Raw genomic sequence first — 14,006 nt, 5'->3', positions numbered from 1 at the left:
GTAAGATTAAGCATGTTTTCATTAGACCATATTACACTTTGTGTTGAATTTATATCAGTAATTCATTTCTCAGGGTTTTTTTTTTTTTTGCTATTGCAGTGCAGCATGTAGAACCCTAGTTCCACCACCACGGATGAAACCTTGGCCCCTTGCATTGGAAGGACCAAGTCTTAACCTTTGGACCACCAAGGAAGTTCCTCATTTCTCAGTTTTGAAATGTGACTCCACCATCTTAAAAAGTGCAAAAAGAAGGCATTATTTGTGTTCAAAATGCTTTATTTGGTGAAGGGCAGTGAAGATTTATTATTACTTGAATTTAAATTTCCAAAGCACTTAAGATGAGTGAACCAAGTCCCTGTCTTCCAACAAGTCTTAATCTGGATTTTACAGAGAGAGTCTCACAATCTAAGTGTTCTGACATAGATCCATTAAGTGTCCAGTAGTTAAGACTGTGCACTTCCAGTACAAGGGCTAAGGGTTCAATCTCTCATCACAGCAGAATTAAGATCCTGGATGCTGTGTGGTCAAAAAACAAGTTGACTGTCTATTGGTATCCCTGAAATTTTCATTCATCAAAACAAAACTGAAGAAAGCAGTCTTAAGGACTTCCCTGCTGGTCCAGTGACTAAGAGTCTGCACTCATAATGCAGGCAGTTCAGTTCAGTCGCTCAGTCGTGTCCGACTCTTTGCAACCCCATGAATCACAGCACGCCAGGCCTCCCTGTCCATCACCAACTCCCGGAGTTCACTCAAACTCATGTCCACAGAGTGGGTGATGCCATCCAGCCATCTCATTCTCTGTCGTCCCCTTCTCGTCCCACCCCCAACCTTTCCCAGCATCAGAGTCTTTTCCAGTGAGTCAACTCTTCGCATGAGGTGGCCATAGTATTTCAGTTTCAGCTTTAGCATCAGTCCTTCCAATGAACACCCAGGATCGATCTCCTTTAGAATGGACTGGTTGGATCTCCTTGCAGTCCAAGGGACTCTCAAGAGTCTTCTCCAGCACCACAGTTCAAAAGCATCGATTCTTCGGCGATCAGCTTTCTTCACAGTCCAACTCTCACATCCATACATGACCACTGGAAAAACCATAGCCTTGACTAGACGGACCTTTGTTGGCAAAGTAATGTCTCTGCTTTTTAATATACTATCAAGGTTGGTCATAACTTTCCTTCCAAAGAGTAAGCGTCTTTTAATTCCATGGCTGCAATCAGCATCTGCAGTGATTTTGGAGCCCAAAAAAATAAAGTCTGACACTGTTTCCACTGTTTTTCCATCTATTTCCCATGAAGTGATGGGACCAGATGCCATGATCTTTGTTTTCTGAATGTTGAGCTTCAAGCCAACCTTTTCACTCTCCTCTTTCACTTTCATCAAGAGGCTTTTTAGTTCCTCTTCACTTTCTGCCATAAGGGTAGTGTCATCTGCATATCTGAGGTTATTGATATTTCTCCCAGGCAGCCCAGGTTTAATCCCTGACCTGGGAACTAGATCCCACATACAGCAACTAAGTTCACATACCACAAGTAAAGATCCCCCATGCCACAGCTAAGACCTAGTGCAGCCAAATAGATAAAATTAAAAAAAATTTTTTAAAAAGCAGTCTTAGACCTAAACATGAAAAATGCATAATCCAAAGGAATGTTTGGAATAAATGTACCAAAATTGTTCCTTTTCATCACTCTTTCTTTGAACATCCAAGGCTTGTATCTATATTTTCATCTCATGCAGACTGGCCTTAAAAGTCATAATACATATTGGGTAAAATCAGGCCAGTACTGCTTTTTTTTTTTTGGCCACACCCAGTGGCTTGCAGGATCTTAGTTCTCCAACCAGGGATCAAACCTGGGCCCCAAAAGTGAAAGGATCAAGTGCTAACCACTGGAACACCAGAGAATTGCCAGTACTACTTTTTAAGAAACATTTCAAACCCAATATTTATTATAACAACAACTAGTATTTGTCTAGCCTTTTACTGAAGGCAGAGGATTTCCACAAACTCATTTGATCTTCCCAACAATACTAGTATCATTTTCATTTATCTCGGAAATATAGTGAGTTCAAGGTGATTAAATGACTATAGTGACTGCTAGAATGGGGTTCCAGAATTGGGGTTCTGACTTAAGCTTTCCATGGCCAAAGTCAAGTTTTCTTCACTGCATCATTCAGAAAGCCACTGTGTGAAATGTTAGAGGAGACAAAGTATGATGCAAGACTACACACAAGAAACTTACCATCACTTATCTGATGAAACAGAAAAAGGTATTTTACCTCTTTGTGATTTCCTATGGAAAAGATTTATGTGTCATGCTAATAGAACTTGAAACTTTCTAAAGTTTCCAGGAAGTGCTGCTTTGGGAAAGTGCTAGCATCCTATATAATTTTAGAAAAATCCCTCTAGCAGGGATGCTTTGGAAAGAAGTGAAACTGGAGACCCGGAAACTAATTGGAAAACTCTATTAATTCCTGCTGCTGCTGCTAAGTCACTTCAGTCGTGTCCGACTCTGTGTGACCCCATAGACGGAAGCCCACCAGGCTCCCCCGTCCCTGGGATTCTCCAGGCAAGAACACCAAAGCGGGCTGCCATTTCCTTCTCCAATGTGTGAAAGTGAAGTCTCTCAGTCATGTCCGACCCTTAGCGACCTCACGGACTGCAGCCTACCAGGCTCCTCCATCCATGGGATTTTCTAGGCAAGAGTACTGGAGTGGCTTGCATTGCCTTCTCCGCTATTAATCCCTCAGTTCAGTTCAGTTCAGTTCATTTCAGTCGCTCAGTCGTGTCCGACTTTCCGCGACCCCATGAATCACAGCATGCCAGGCCTCCCTGTCCATCACCAACTCCCAGAGTTCACTCAAACTCATGTCAACAGAGTCGGTGATGCCATCCAGCCATCTGAGAAATGGTAAAAGGCTCCAGGAATGAAAAGGAGGGGTAGATTAAAATTTTGGTTCCTTAGTTGTACTAGTCACACATCAAGTGCTCAATAGATATGTGTGGCTAGTGGCGACTGTATGGTACCATGCAAATATAAAACATTTCTATCATTACAGAAAGTCCTATTGGACAGTGCTGATCTGAACACTAGATCGAGCGTTGGCAAACTACTATTTCTGTCTTAGTTTGGGCTGTTATGACAGAGACCATGCACTGGATGGCTTAAATGAACGTTTTTTCCCACAGTCCTGGAGGCTGGGAAGTCTAGGATCAAGGTGCAACAGATTCAATAGCTGGTGAGGGCCCTCTTCCTGGTTTGCAGGCAGCCACCTTCTCACTATATCTTCACATGATGGAGAGAGAAGGCAGAGGAGCAGGACTGGGGACCATGGGAATTCGGCCCATTTCATGTAACTCACTTGTGGCTTCAATGCCTGTTCAGCCCTGTTGTTACTGACCAGGGTTCTTGGCCTTCCTCAATCTATAGAAATTGACTAGAGGCCAGACAAGAAAGTCAGGCGAGGCTTTATTGGGGCCCCTGCTGCAGCAGGGGGAAGAGAGAACAAACAACAGATTCCCTTGCTTGCTTGCTCCCCGTGAGGGGGGCAAGCTTGTTCCTTATATAGAATAAGAGTAGGGGTGTGTTCAGGGGTTAAAGGCTTAGGTGGTTTGCCTATCCCTTAGGTGGTGTTGTATGCAGGAGTGTGATTTTTCTTCCAACACCCTGTTATTGCGCCAGGCTCTTCAAAAGTGTGGCAATCAGGTTTTTTCGTCTCTTTGTATCTTTTGGTCCAGAATTTATCTTAATGTGCACACAGTTATTTTTAGTCCCATACAGTTTTTTGTGTTTTGTGGCTTGAGGAGATGTGTGTCCAAGTGCGAGCATTGCAGCACTGCAGCAAAGGGTCCCAAGTCCCAGCCTGTCTCACTATCATGTATAATCCACTACTTTTGATGGTAAGATATTGCTCTGCAATATCTGGCCTGATAGACCAGACGATACTCAGTTCATAATAGGCAGCTCAAATTCCATGGTAATTTGGTGACCCATAATTAAGCGATCAGTCTCTACTAAGGTCAAATAAATTCTTCAAACTAGGCTTCAGCAGTATGTGAACTGAGAGCTTCGAGATATACAAGCTAGATTTTAAAAAGACAGAGAAACCAGAGATCAAATTGCCAACATATGCTGGATCATAGAAAAAGCAAGGAAATTCCAGAAAAATATCTCCTTCTGCTTCATTGACTGTGCTAAAGCCTCTGACTGTGTGGATCACAACAAACTGTGGAATATTCTTAAAGAGATGGGAATACCCAACCATCTTCCTACCTCCTGAGAAACTTGTATGCAGGACAAAAAGCAACAGTTAGAAGCAGACATGGAACAACAGACTGGTTCAAAACCGGGAAAGGAGTATATCAAGGTTGTATGTTGTCACCCTGCTTATTTAACTTATATGCATAGCACATCATGCGAAATGCCGGGCTGGACAAATCACAAGCTGGAATCTAGATTGCTGGGAGAAACGTCAATAACCTTAGACATGCAGATGATTCCACTTTAATGGCATAAAATGAAGAGGAACTAAAGAGCTTCTTGATGAAAATGAAAAAGGAGACTGAAAAATCTGGCTTAAAACTCAAAGTTCAAAAAACTAAGATCATGGCCTCTGGTCCTATCACTTCATGGCAAATAGATGGGGAAAATGTGGAAACAGTGTCAGATTTCATTTTATTGGGTTCCAAAATCACTGTGGATGGTGACTGCAGTCACCAAATTAAAAGACACTTGCTCCTTGGAAGACTACCTATGACAAACATAGACAGCATGCTAAAAAGCAGAGACATCACTTTGCCGACAAAGGTCTGTATAGTCAAAGCTATGGTTTTTCCAGTAGTCATGTATGGATGTGAGAGTTGGACCGTAACAAGGCTGAGCCCCGAAGAATTTAAACTCTTGAACTATGGTGCTGGAGAAAACTCTTGAGAGTCCCTTGGACAGCAGGGAGATCAAGCCAGTCAATACTAAAGAAAATCAACCCTGAATATTCATTGGAAGGACTGATGCTAAAGCTGAAGCTCCAATACTTTGGCCACCTGATGTGAAGAGCTGACTCATTAGAAAAGATCCTGATGCTAGGAAAGATTGAAGGCAGGAGGAGAAGCGGGAGACAAGGATGAAATGGTTGGATGGCATCACTGACTCAGTGGACATAAGTTTGAGCAAACTCTGGGAGATAGTGGAGGACAGCGAAGCCTGGTGTGATACAGTTCATGGGGTCACAAAGAATCGGACACTATTCAGCAACTGAACCAACAACAAAAGTCAAGAAGCAGGCCAAGAGCTGTTTCTCAAAAGGGCAGCTATCTGCAGAGGATGATGGAGCTTTGTTCCAAAATCCTAATCACAGCCTGTGCTGTGATTTACGCATAGGGGCCTGCTGAAGGCTTGCTTCAGTTAGGTCTAACTCTTAGCGATCCCATGGACTGTAGCCCTCCAGGCTCCTCTGTCCATCGGATTCTCCAGACAAGAAGACTGGATTGGGTTGCCATGCCCTCCTCCAAGGGAACTTCCCAGGGATTGTACCATGCCCCCTGCGGCTCCTGCATTGCAGATGGATTCTTTACCTCTGAGCCACAGAGCAGTAAGTGTGGGGAGCAGATGCAACATTTTATCCTTCATTTTAAAAGGGATATCTCAACATGGTCCACACCACTGGACCTCCTAGAAATTTCACTGACATAAAAGAAGAAATGTCACTCAATTTTTGTCAGGTTTATTTTCCACCCCCTGACACACAAATGTCTTACCAACAAGTCTAGAGTTGTTGCTACTTTTTGCTCACTACATCCAATCAGCATGGTGTCATCAATGTAAAAGACCAGTGTGATATGATGTGGAAGAAAAAGTTGGTCAAGATTCTTGTGAACTGTGGGCTCAAGACTTCCCTGGTCTTCCAGTGGTTAATATTCTGTGCTCCCAATGCAGGGGGTCCAGGTTCGATCTCAGTCAGGGAACTAGATCCCACATGCTGCAATAAAGATGGAAGATCCTGGCAACATGACCTGGCACAGCCAAATAAATTTAAAAAAAAAAAAAATTTTTTTTAAATATTCTTGCAAACTAATTATGACAAAGGCTGGAGAACTGATTTAGCCCTGATGTAGGACTGTTAAGATGTACTGCTGGCCTTTCCAGCTGAAAACAAACTGCTTCTGGTGGTCTTTGCTGATAGGTATCAAGAAAAAAACATTTATCAGATTGATAGCTGCATGTCAGGTACCAGGGGATGTATTACTTTGCTCAACCAATAAAACCACATCTGGCAGAGTGGCTGCAATTGGACTTACCACCTGGTTTAGCTTACAGTGATCCACTGTCATTCTCCAAAATCCGTCTGCCTTCTGCACAGGCCAAACAGGCCTGTTGAATGGTAATGTGGTGCACTAATCTCTGCAGTTCCTCCAAGAATTCAGTATTGCTTTTGGTTTACTATTTTCCTAAGTAGAAGCAGTTCTAGAGGCTTCCACGTGATCTTCCCCACCATACCAGCCCTCACTCCACAGGTCAGGGAACCAATGTGGGGACTCCATGAGGTGCTCAGTGTATCTATTCTAATTATTAATTCCAGGACTGGAGGATAATCACAGAATGGGTTTGGGGACCCAATGTCCCCACTGTGAGACAGACTTGAGATAAAACTCAATCGATCACCTGGCTTTCATAAGCCCCTTCCAAGATAGTGTACCCCGGTGATGTTTGATCTCCTGGAATTCAGTTCAGAGCCAGTCTCCATTAGTTCCCATATGGTCTGATTATTTTATTTTTTCCAGTGCAGGGTTTCCCTACTGAAAAGATTTGAAGTCCTTTTGGTGAAGTCTGAAGAAAGATTTTCTGTATACATTTTGATGGTGTACCAGTGTCATTTCTCTGCGGGATGTAGCCTCCCCTTTACCTGAGGGATTCTGAGGTCTGTAAACTGTCTCAAGTCTGGGAAATTATGGAAGGGATATGACTCTCTTTTTATGACTCGGGTTAGACTTCTCTTTACTTGACCTAGAACTTTTCTACTGATACTGTTTCAGTAGGAATTTAGTGGGGTTTCTGTCTATTTCACTTCTAGGAATACCATGATCAACTAGCCAATGACTTAGGTCTGCACAAGGCAGACCGTTCTGCTTGCTGCTTTGATTCTGCTGTCCGCCATGGTGACCATGCCCATCTTTGTCTTTGGCAGTGGCGTGCTGCCACTTGGCCCCTGCTATGCTAGGATCCAATTACTCCTATTTCATTTAGGTTTCTCAGTTCAGTGGCTGCAGGTCCCACTGGCCTACGAGAAGAGCAATCACCGACCACTTCAGGAATGCTGGAGCTCCCCTCACAAATTGCTATAGACTGAATACTTGTGTCCCTCCAACACTCAAATGTTGAAGCCATAACCCCCAGTGTGATAGCATTTGGAGACTTTGGGAGGTAAATAGGTCATCAGAGTTGAACCTCTATAAATGGGATTTAGTGCTCTTGGAAGAAGAAAGATGAGAGAAATGATCTGTTTCCACCACATGAGGGTACAACAACAAGGTGGCCATTGTCTGGAAACCAGGAAGAAGTTTCTCACCAGACACCGCACTGAACCTGCCAGCACCTTGAACCTGGACTTCCCACTCTCTGGAACTGTGAGAAAGAATTGTTTGTTGTTTAAACCGCTCAGACTATGGTATTTATCATAGCAGCCCAGACTGACTAACACAAGCCCATGGGCCAAATCCAACCAGCTGCTTGTTTTTGTACAGCTGTCAAGCTAAGAATGGTTTTTACATTTTCTAACAATAGAAAAAAAATATGAAAGGAAGAATAATATTTTGTGACAAGTGAGAATCATGTGAAATTTGTGTTTCAGTATCCATAAATAAGGCCTTATTGGAACGCAGCAATGCTCATTCATTTATGTACTGTCTACAGCAACTTTTGTGTTGCAAGGGCAGAGGTGAGCAATTGCAGTAGACACTATAATGGTTTACTTGGCAGAAAAAGGATGCTGACCTATGTTCTAAGTCACTGATCACCTTGTGCTGGGCCCTTCCTCGGTAGTTAATATGGCATATACACTGTCCAACACCCCAACTACACTATGATTGCTTTCCTAATATGAGACAGAAGATGGACTGACTCAGATTTGAATACTGATACAGACCTGAACATAAAGTACTGAAGATTTTAGTTTTATAATGTGAAAAAAAGAGGAACAACACCTTACAAGATTGTCATACAGTCTTAGAAAACCAAATGTAAAGCCTAAAAAAGTCCTCTTTTAAAAAGTTTATTTATTTATTTATTTTTCCTGCTCTGGGTCTCCGTTGTTGTGTACGGGCTTTCTCTAGTTGTGGTGAGCAGGCCCTACTCTCTGTGGGAGTGTGGGCTTATTGCAGTGGCCTCTCTTGTTGCAGAGCATGATCTCTAGAGCACGCGGGCTCAATAGTTGTAACACACAGGCTTTATTGCCCTGTGGCATGAAAAATCTACCTGGACCAGGAATCGAACCCATGTCTGTTTCATTGGCACTTGAATTCTTAAGAATTCCCCACCAGGGAAGTCCCTCTTTTACTTTTTGAAATTTCTATCAAGATCTTCCTTTATCTGGACTTGCCTAAATACTCAGTAGGTTTTAAATGCTTGTTGTGGGCCTGAGTGATTCAATATTTGCATGAATAAAACCTAAAATTCTAGTACATCCTACATTCTAGTAGACTGGAATAGCACAATGTATGGACTTGTTCTTGCTTTTCCATGAAAGTAACGTCATAAAACCAAATACTTTAGTGAATAAAGCAAATAGTATTGAAACTGAGAAAATAGTCTAGTCCTGCCACCTGTCATCTATTCTTACAATAATTGGTGTGTTAATCAATGCTATCAATCTTATCTTGTATACCTATGGGCAACACTGTTCCTAGACCTCTATATTTCCCTAGATGATAAATCATAGAGACGGGGACCTTTAAAGCTTGAAGGGACATTAGCTGTCACATGCCCCATGGGGGAAGAAACTATGGTAAAAACAGAATTTGAACTCTGGTCTCCTATCCACCCAGTCCTGGAGTTGCCTACCTTGTGCCAAAAAGCCTTACTTGAAGCATGTAGATACTTGATAAGCATTTGAAGCAGCTATTAACTTTCATTTCCATTCTTTTTTTCCAGCTTTTATGCTGTATTTACTTAGGATTGTGGCAGCTTGAAAGAGTTTTTTATAAGTAGAGTGGTAGAGTTAGACAAACTTAGATTTGAATCCTGATTTTGCCACTAACTAGCTGTGTGACCTCTGGCAATGCCATCAGCTCCATCTTCAAAATATAGCCTTTATTGGAGCAGGCTAGAGAGGCAGGGTCATAGATGTGCAACATTGCTGTCTTTAAAGATAGAGAGCCTTCAGAAAGGAACACAGAACTGCTGACATGGTGGTTTTAGCCAATGAGACTGGACTTCTCACCCACAGAGCTGTAAGAGATCAAGCCCTGAGCCTTTGGAGTGGGAGCACTGACTCCAAGACCCTAGACTACCAGAGAACTAACCCTCAGTTCAGTTCAGTTCAGTCAGTCGCTCAGTCGTGTCCGACTGTTTGCGACCCCATGAATCACAGCACGCCAGGCCTCCCTGTCCATCACCAACTCCCGGAGTTCACTCAAACTCATGTCCATCCAGTCGGTGATGCCATCCAGCCATCTCATTCTCTGTCGTCCCCTTCTCCTCCTGCCCCCAACCCTTCCCAGCATCAGAGTCTTTTCCAGTGAGTCAACTCATCGCATGACGTGGTCAAAGTATTGGAGTTTCAGCTTTAGCATCAGTCCTTCCAATGAACACCCAGGACTGATCTCCTTTAGAATGGACTGGTTGAGGGAGTATCAAATAGTGAGAACTCACACAAAGGAAACCACTTGAATACAAGACCTGGCATCACCCAACCACCAGTATCACCTCATGTAGGATGCCTCATGTAAACAACAAAGGAAACAAAAATACAAACCCAATCTTCAGCAGACAGGATTACCAGCTCACCTAGCCTTGCCCATCAGAGGAAAAACAAACAAACAAAAACTCAGCACAAATCTCACCCTATTCAAAGCTTACACAAACCATTGGACCAACCTTGAAAGTGAAAGTGAAGTCGCTAAGTCGTGTCCGACTCTTTGCTACCCCTTGGACCACCAGGCTCCTCCGTCCATGGGATTTTCCAGGCAAGAATACTGGAGTGGGTTGCCATTTCCTTCTCCAGGACCAACCTTAGGAAGGCAGAAACCAAAAGGAAGAAAGAACTGAAGCCTGGGAAAAGGAGACCTCAATAAGTTAAAAAAAAATGAAAAGGAAGAGAAGTACTACACAAATGAAGGAACAAACTCGAAACACAGAAATCCAAATAAATGAAGAGGAAATAGGCAAACTACCTGAAAAAGAAATCAGAATAATAATAGTAAAGATGATTAAAAAAATCTTGAAAACAAAATGGAGAAAATGCAAGAATCAATTAACAAAGACCTAGAAGAATTAAAGAATAAAAATACAGAAACAAATAACACAATTACTGAAATTAAAAAAACTAGAAGGAATCAATAGCAGAATATCCGAAGCAGAAGAACGAATCAGTGAGCTAGAAGATAAAATGGTGGAAATAACTTTTGAAGAGCAGAATAAAGTAAAAAGAATGAAAAGAACTGAGGATAGTCTCAGAGACCTCTGGGACAATATCAGATGCACCAACATTCAAATTATACAGGTCCCAGAAGAAGAAGAGAAAAAGAAAGGGTATGAGAAAAGTTTTGAAGAGATTATAGTTGAAAATTTCCCCAACATGGAGAAGGAAATAGTCAATCAATTCCAAGAGGCACAAAGAGTCCCAAACAGGATAAACCCAATGAGAAACATAACAAGGCATATACTAATCAAACTAGCAAAGACTAAACACAAAGAAAGAATATTAAAAGCAGCAAGGGAGAAGCAACAAGTAACATACAAGGGAAACCCCATATGCTTAACAGCTGATCTTTCATCAGAGACTCTGCAGGCCAGAAGGGAATGGCAGAATATATTTAAAGTACTGAAAGGGAAAAGTCTACAACCAAGGTTACTGTGCCTGGCAAGGATCTCATTCAAAATTGATGAAGAAATAAAAAGCTTTTCAGACAAGCAAAAGTTAAGAGAATTCAGTACCATCAAACCAGCTTTACAACAAATGTTGAAGGGACTTATATAGTCAAGAAATACAAGATAAGAAAAAGACCTATGAAATCAGTCCCAAACAATTAAGAAAATGGTAATAGGAATATATATATCACTAATTATTTTAAATGTAAATGGATTAAATGCTCCAACCAAAAAACACAGAATGGCTGAATGGATATAAAAAGAAGACCCATATATATGCTGTCTACAAGAAACACACTTCAGATCTCAAGACACATAGGGACTGAAAGTGAGAGGATGGAAAAATATATTCCATGCAGATGGGAAGCAAAAGAAATCTGGAGTAGCAATCCTCATATCAGACAAAATAGACCTTAAAATAAAGAAGATTATAAGAGATAAGGAAGGACAGTTCAGTTCAGTTCAGTTGCTCAGTCGTGTCCGACTCTTTGCAACCCCATGAATCACAGCACGCCAGGCCTCCCTGTCCATCACCAACTCCCAGAGTTCACTCAAACTCATGTCCATCGAGTCAGTGATGCCATCCAGCCATCTCATTCTTTGTCATCCCCATCTCCTCCCGCCCCCAATCCCTCCCAGCATCAGACTCTTTTCCAGTGAGTCAACTCGTCGCATGAGGTGGCCAAAGTATTGGAGTTTCAGCTTTAGAATCAGTCCTTCCAATGAACACCCAGGATTGATCTCCTCTAGAATGGACTGGTTGGATCTCCTTGCAGTCCAAGGGACTCTCAAGAGTCTTCTCCAGCACCACAGTTCAAAAGCATCAACTCTTCAGCGATCAGCTTTCTTCACAGTCCAACTCTCACATCCATACATGACCACAGGAAAAACCATAGCCTTGACTAGACGGACCTTGGTTGGCAAAGTAATGTCTCTGCTTTTTAATATGCTGTCTAGGTTGGTCATAACTTTCCTTCCAAGGAGTCAGCGTCTTTTAATTTCATGGCTGCAATCAGCATCTGCAGTGATTTTGGAGCCCCCCAAAATAAAGTCTGACACTGTTTCCACTGTTTCCCCATCTATTTCCCATGAAGTGATGGGACCAGATGCCATGATCTTTGTTTTCTGAATGTTGAGCTTCAAGCCAACCTTTTCACTCTCCTATTTCACTTTCACCAAGAGGCCTTTGAGTTCCTCCTCACTTTCTGCCATAAGAGTGGTGTCATCTGCATATCTGAGGTTATTGATATTTCTCCCAGCAATCTTGATTCCAGCTTGTGATTCTTGCAGCCCAGCATTCCTCATGATGTACTCTGCATATAAGTTAAATAAGCTGGGTGACAACATACAGCCTTGACGTACTCCTTTTCCTATTTGGAACCAGTCTGTTGTTCCACGTCCAGTTCTAACTGTTGCTTCCTGACCTGCAGATAGGTTTCTCAAGAGGCAGGTCAGGTGGTCTGGTATTCCCATCTCTTTCAGAATGTTCCACAGTTTATTGTGATCCACACAGTCAAAGGCTTTGGCATAGTCAATGAAGCAGAAATAGATGTTTTTCTGGAATTCTCTTGCTTTCTCCATGATCCAGCGGATGTTGGCAATTTGATCTCTGGTTCCTCTGCCTTTTCTAAAACCTGCTTGAACATCTGGAAGTTCACGGTTCACATATTGCTGAAGCCTGACTTGGAGAATTTTGAGCATGACTTTACTAGCGTGTGAGATGAGTGCAATTGTGCGGTAGTTTGAGCATTCTTTGGCATTCTTTTTCTTTGGGATTGGAATGAAGACTGACCTTTTCCAGTCCTGTGGCCACTGCTGAGTTTTCCAAATTTGCTGGCATATTGAGTGCAGCACTTTCACAGCATCATCTTTCAGGATTTGAAATAGCTCAATTGGAATTCCATCACCTCCACTAGCTTTGTTTGTAGTGATGCTCTCTAAGGCCCACTTGACTTCACATTCCAAGATGTCTGGATCCAGGTGAGTGATCATGCCATCGTGATTATTTCGTCATGAAGATCTTTTTTGTACAGTTCTTCTGTGTATTCTTGCCACCTCTTCTTAATATCTTCTGCTTCGGTTAGGTCCATACCATTTCTGTTCTTTATCGAGCCCATCTTTGCATGAAATGTTCCCCTGATATCTCTAATTTTCTTGAAAAGATCTCTTGTTTTTCCTATTCTGTTGTTTTCCTCAATTTCTTTGCATTGATCCCTGAGGAAGGCTTTCTTATCTCTCCTTGCTATTCTTTGGAACTCTGCATTCAGATGCTTAAATGTTTCCTTTTCTCCTTTGCTTTTCACTTCTCTTCTTTTCCCAGCTATTTGTAAGGCCTCCTCAGACAGCCATTTTGCTTTTTTGCATTTCTTTTCCATGGGGATGGTCTTGGTCCCTGTCTCCTGTACAATGTCACGAACCTCCGTCCAGAGTTCATCAGGCACTCTATTTATCAGATCTAGTCCCTTAAATCTACTTCTTACTTCCATGTATAATCATAAGGGATTTGATTTAGGTCATATCTGAACGGTCTAGTGGTTTTCCCTACTTTCTTCAATTTAAGTCTGAATTTGGCAATAAGGAGTTCATGATCTGAGCCACAATCAGCTCCTGGTCTTGTTTTTGCTAACTGTATAGAGCTTATCCATCTTTGGCTGCAAAGAATATAATCAATCTGATTTCGGTGTTGACCATCTGGTGATGTCCACTACATAATAATCAAGGGATCAGTCCAAGAGGAAAACAATTGTAAATATCTATGCACCCAACAAAGGAGCACGTCACTACATAAGACAAACACTAACAGACGTAAAAGGAGAAATTGACAGTAACACAATAATAGGAGATTTTAACACCCCACTCACAGTAATGGCCAGATCATCAAAACAGAAAATTAATAAGGAAACACAAATCTTAAATGATACATTAGATGAGATG

At 42.0% G+C, this 14,006-nt stretch overlaps 1 protein-coding gene across 1 annotated transcript in view; it reads left to right on the top strand.

The window, feature by feature from the left end:
- The window catches only part of PRKCI (protein kinase C iota), a 106,023-nt gene that overhangs the window by 1,372 nt on the left and 90,645 nt on the right, over positions 1-14,006 (top strand). The window lies entirely within an intron of this gene.

Source organism: Moschus berezovskii, chromosome 1 (genome assembly GCF_049115385.1).
Source record: "Moschus berezovskii isolate FMDL1 chromosome 1, NW_MosBer_1.0, whole genome shotgun sequence".
Lineage (NCBI taxonomy): Eukaryota > Metazoa > Chordata > Mammalia > Artiodactyla > Moschidae > Moschus > Moschus berezovskii.
Note: the sequence above shows the minus strand (reverse complement) of the source record. Positions and strands in the feature narration are given on the sequence as shown.